Source organism: Microtus ochrogaster, unplaced genomic scaffold (assembly GCF_000317375.1).
Source record: "Microtus ochrogaster isolate Prairie Vole_2 unplaced genomic scaffold, MicOch1.0 UNK43, whole genome shotgun sequence".
Taxonomy (NCBI): Eukaryota; Metazoa; Chordata; class Mammalia; order Rodentia; family Cricetidae; genus Microtus; species Microtus ochrogaster.
In genome coordinates this window covers 1,242,424-1,247,953 of record NW_004949141.1, presented here as the reverse complement: position 1 = coordinate 1,247,953, position 5,530 = coordinate 1,242,424, and the positions used below count along the sequence as shown (strand labels likewise).

At 45.0% G+C, this 5,530-nt stretch overlaps 1 protein-coding gene across 2 annotated transcripts in view; it reads right to left on the bottom strand.

Moving 5' to 3' along the window:
• Klhl24 (kelch like family member 24) overlaps nucleotides 1–5,203 on the bottom strand; it is a 31,514-nt gene extending 26,311 nt beyond the window's left edge. Inside the window, exon 1 of one of the 2 annotated variants that reach the window (XM_005368931.2) lies at nucleotides 5,087–5,203. The gene's annotated coding sequence lies outside the window, so the exon portion shown is untranslated. Of the gene's footprint in view, nucleotides 1–5,049 lie in introns of both variants that reach the window. The other variant, XM_013354403.1, reaches the window with a different exon arrangement.
• Between the last annotated feature and the right edge of the window lie 327 nt (nucleotides 5,204–5,530).

Below are 5,530 nucleotides of genomic sequence, written 5' to 3'. Positions count from 1 at the left end.
AAAAAAAAGAGATGGAGAAGAATGCTTAAGACAAACTACTAGGATTTAGAGCTGTGCACAGAATAGCAACTATGTATTTAAATACCAGTGGTTGATTCTGGTTTCTGATCCAGTCATTCATAACAAGAACTTGTACATTATTAAGTTTAGGCAAATTTGATACCAAAATCAAATATAAATAACCAACTTAAAAATACAACCAGCTGGTGGCGGTGGCACATGCCTTTAATACCAGCACCTGGGAGGCAGAGGCAGGTGGATCTCTGTGAGTTTGAGACCAGCCTGGTCTACAAGAGCTAGTTCCAAGATGGCTAGAACTGTTACAGAGAAACCTTGTCTTGAAAACCCAAAATAAATAAGTATTAAATAAAGAAACAAACAACCACATCTTTATACCCAGACTAACCTATGATTAGGACAAGAATACTATCGTGTGTTTACCTACTTTCATTATGCACATACTTTCATGTATGTGCACTTGATAAAAGAGCATTGCATCTTGGCCAAGCTAGCGGAAGGTTACTACCTAAGTATTCTTTTCCAGAAGCTAGTAAGGCCCAAAGTCAATGAAAGAGGCCTATTTGTGTCTGACCCCAGGGCAGCAAACCCTAGATTCAAATTCAACTTGGCTAACACCAGAATCAAACAAGGACTCCAACACTAACAGGGATCCACATTCTCAGCATTTCTCTAGAACTCAAGCACAAGTTGGAACAGCGTTTCTCATGATTCATCTGGTGCAGAATTATACCATGTCAAGTAGGAAACAACCCATTCCAGCATTTTCTGCAGGACTTTTAGGTACTACTTAAGCTTTTTTCTTTTTTAAAATTGGTATTTTTGTTGTTGTGTGAGATGGGGTATGTATGTAGCCCAGGCTGGCCTAAAATTTACAAAGATCTGCCTACCTCTTTGGGATTAAAGGTGCCACAATGCCCAGTTTGGCAATCCTAACCAGTAAAGGGCAAGGTACGGATCTGGGGTACAAGGTGTGATTTACAGGACGGCAACACAACAGCTTTGTTGTCCCTTAAAAGAATCCTCTACAAAGAGGTTACAGACAGACAATATGGCCCAACTAAGGCCTTCCAAAGACCAGAGAACAAGAAAGCTATGGTTTTCTATAGTGCAGTCCCTACCATCTGCCAACCACCCATGCCATCAACTTCCACATTACATTTTCTCAAACTAAACCATGGCTAAAGCAGAAACCAGAAAGGGAAGAGAGTTATCTTTAAAGAGCTAGTGGCAATGCAAAAGGATGTCAGCAATGCTTACAACAGACTAAATCCTTTACAAAGTACATGCTAAACCAAGTATCTCAATTTCACAAGCGTGTGTAAAACTTACGTAAAAATATAAATTTTACAAATATATATAAATTTCATGTGTAGTCACTGTCTAAAAAGCTTTGCCTAACCTGTGCTCCTCACGAGGCCTGACAAAGAGACGATGCCATTTTGTCAATCGTGCCTCCAGTACTTACTGCATTTGTATTTAAAAATCAAAGGCCTCGCAAAGCCAGAGAGTTAAGATTTGTAATCCCAGCACTCTTGAAGCTGAGGTAGGAGGACCACTGTGAATCAGAGGCTATGATGAATTACATAGTTATAAAACAAGATCCTGTTGTGAGTGAGAGGGAGAAACAGAATTTTGACAGTTATTTTTCTTGTCAACAAAATCAGTTTTGGCATATTACAACTAAACCAGCTATGGTATTACCTAGGATCTTAAATGACCTTTTAATATACAAGAACACTCAGTCAATGGCTTTTAACTTAGTAACGTACAAATTACTCAGAAATAATTTCAGAAACTCCAACAAAATCTAATCACTTTGTTTTGAGACAGGGTCTCCTTGTGTATTCTAGGTTTGTCACAAACTCTAGACTCTCCTGCATGTATCTCTTAGAATGTTTTAGGTCATCTAGCGAGGACTCCGAGGCTAGCATGTTAGCTGGTCCTGAGTTTAATCCTCAGTCTCAGAAGGGAGTGGGGAGGGTGTGATAAAGAAATTACAATTTCTGAAGTTAATAAGCTATTTTGTTATTACCCCGAGACCCCCAACGCCTATGTTGCCCAAGCTGGTCTTGAACTCCTAGGTCTACTGAGCAACCTTCTTGCCTCAGCCTCCTAAATAGCTAGAACTATCCGTAAGGGACTTACTTTGTTGAGTTTTCAGGGGTTTTACAGCATGAAGAACAGAGAGATATTTAAACATCTAACTGTCTAGTGTTATTGTTACAGCCATCAACAGAAATGAAATCATGTTTTCTGTATGAATGCTTGTGAAAACTTTTACTGACATTTTTCATTACAGAGTCCATTCTATGTATTTGATGAAAGAGTTGTCTTAAAATTTCAAGATAAGAGTAGAAGTACATACAAGAATAAATGCTGCAATATATTTGCTAAGTATTTATTTTTGAAAGGGTTGACCTTTGAATCTTAATGGCAGGAAAACAAGGAAGTTAAAAAGCACACTGAAAAAGCATTAAGGTTTTAGCAACTTGGACCAAAGCCAGTAAGACAGAACTGATAACTCTTAGAATATTATTTTCTACTTCCTGTTTAGAGACTAAGTCGCAGGCTTTATATAAAGAAACATAACTTACCAAATGGTAGTTTTTATTAAGGTATAGTGGATAGCATTTGTATGTATTAAGGTCTATTAAATATCCTTGGTACACTAGTGATTATGTGCTCTGGCCAGACAGCTGCTTATTCTGATATAGTCACCACTACTTGAGTTTTTAATATTAAGTGGGGCTTGGGCTAAGGTTCATCAGTTAAGAGCACTTGCTGCTCTTGCAGATAATCCAGGTTTGGTTCTTGGTTCTCTGCACCCACAAGGCAGATGACAGCCTGAGCCATCTCTGTAACTCCACTGCTAGATCTGACACCCTCTTCTGGCCTTCTTTGGCACTGAACACAGGTGGTGGCTACAAGAAGGTAAAACACTCATACACAAAATAAACACATCTTTAAAAAAAATCTATTAATGTATAACCAGCCCAGTGGTGGTGGCGCATGCCTTTAATCTCGGCACTCAGGAGGCAGAGACAGGTGAATCTCCGTGAATTTGAGGTCAGCCTGGTAGGCAGCGCGAGTTCCAGGGCAGGCTCCAACGCTACAGAGAAATCCTGTCTCGAAAAAAATAAAATAAATTTTTTAAAAAAATACGAAGAAACTGTAAGGTTTGGGGCTATCAAGATGGTTCAGAGGTAAGAGCACTGGCAGCTCTTCCAGAGGTCCTGAGTTCAATTCCCAGCAAACACATGGTGGGGCACAACCATCTGTAATGAGTTCTGGTGGCCTCTTTTGGCCTGCAGGCACACATGCAGGAAGAACATTGTATACATAATAAGTAAATCAATATTTAGAAAAAAAATACAAAAAAAAAAAAGAGAAAGAGATGATCTGTTTGGGGGGGGGGGTTGGTAGTGGCACCAGGACCTATCCCAGGTGCATGAACTGCTTTTGGAGCCCATTCCCTATGGTGAGCTACCTTGCTCAGCCTTGATATGGGGGGAGGTGCTTGGTCCAGCCTCAAGTTAGTATGCCAGACCTTGTTGACTCCCCAAAGAAAGCCTTACCTGCTCTGAGAAATGGATGGGAGTTGGGAAAAGAGGAGGTGAGAGGGGGTGGGGAAAGGGGAGGGAGAAGAGGAAGGAGGGGGAACTGGTGTTAGTATGTAAAATGAAAAGTAAGATTTTTTTTAATGAGGAAAAAAGTATGTATAACCAGAAAGACCTGCTTCATTGAAGCGCCTTTCTTTTCAGCTATAAAAACGACAGTACCTAAGAGCCCCATAAGCTTAAAGGCTTGGGAAAACCAGCTTTAATACCTTCTGCTGAAAATGACCGGCCTTTCAGTGATCTTAATTTAGTTTTTCAAAATACGCCTTCAACTCACTTCTCAGAAACTTCTGAACTACCAGGAAGATTAATACACAAAAGTATATGTGCTGGCAAACAAACAAACAAAAAGCCCCAAACAGGAAAAACTAAGAAAGCGCACTAAAAAAAAAAAACAACAAAAACAAAAAACTTTAACTTGTAGGCGAGTAACTTCACGCTATTTTTTTTTTTTTTTTTTAGGTAAAAGCCATCTTTTTAATCATAAGTGGCAAGGGGTAGACTTTAAATCCTAATAAAGATACGAAAATCCAAACCCTTATCAATCAACCAGCTGGTGGACTTGCCGGGTGTCGTCTGCAACACTAGCACGCCGTTTAGAACAAAAGTAATCATTAAAATCCGCTAGAGTTGACGCGGAGGCTTCCCCAAATGTGGCCTTGTGGTTGGTTCATCCTTTACTACCTAAGCCTGCGCAGATCAGGCAAGAACAAGTTGGCAGCAGCGCACGTCGCCCCGCTGTCCGGGTCACTTTGTGTCCGAAGCCCGTCCGCTCGGGGTTCGCCCTGGCCTCCCCCGGGGCACGCCCCCGCTGCTGGCCCCCCCTCCCGCGGCCCCCCGCGTCCTCCAGGTCACCTTCAAGCCAGGGCGGGACTGAGCTGCACGGGCCACCCAGCCACCAGTCCCCACCAATAAAAACTCGGCACTCGCCGCCGGGTCCCGCCTGCAGCGCGCCCACTACGGGCCGCCCGAACGGTCTTCGCCTCGGGTGTCCGGGACTTGGGGGCGGGAACATTGAGAACTAAATTAAGAAGCAGAGCCCGGCGCAGAAGGAAGCCGGCGAGCGGGCGGGGGCTCCCCCGGGACGGCCCGCAGCCGCGCTCCGGGTAAACAAAGGCCCAGCGGGGGCGGGTAACGGTCAGGTGACCACGCCTAGCAGGTTTCGCAACCGCGCGGCGAGAGGCTGTGGCCCCAGCACCCCGATCCTCTCCGTGCTCGGCGACAGCACTCACGGTCGCCCTCACCCCAACGGAAACTCCAGATCCGAGGCCGCAGCACTCCGGACGCTTCCGTCCGAAGTGCATCGCCTCCGCGAAGCTCGTCCCCCGCCCGGTCCCCACGCCCGAGGCCGTGCCGGGTTTCTGGCTGCCGGGGGCATCGCCTCCCTCCAGCAGGTGCTGGGAGTCAGCACCGCGGCTGCGGGCTGCCTGGAGCGGTCACCCCGGTACCTCTCGGCGCAGGTTGGAAGCTGCACAAGCGGCGACCCCGCGGTCCCTGGTGCGCCGGCGTCTCCTGGAGCCACCAGTCTTTGCCACTGCTCACAACAAAGGAAACATGTGACCGTTGGGCCAAAACACTTAACGTCACCCACCCTTGGCCAATGAGGAAGAGGCAGCCCCTTCCCGGAGCACACTGGGCGTTGTAGTTCTTACTCATGGTGGGTTCCCGGGCCACTTGGGTTCCGCTAGAGGGCGAAATCTATCCCCGGTTGCTAAGGCGAAACATTTATTTAAGGTAGAATGAGGTTAAAGGAATGCATCTTGAACAAGGACCGAATGGTATGTTGATTGTCTTCAAAGAGCCCTCTACATCCTAAAGCACAAGATCAGGATTTAGTCGACCTTAGAGGTTGGACTAAAGCTTGTTTGTTTTAATTAACTCTTTCTAACACA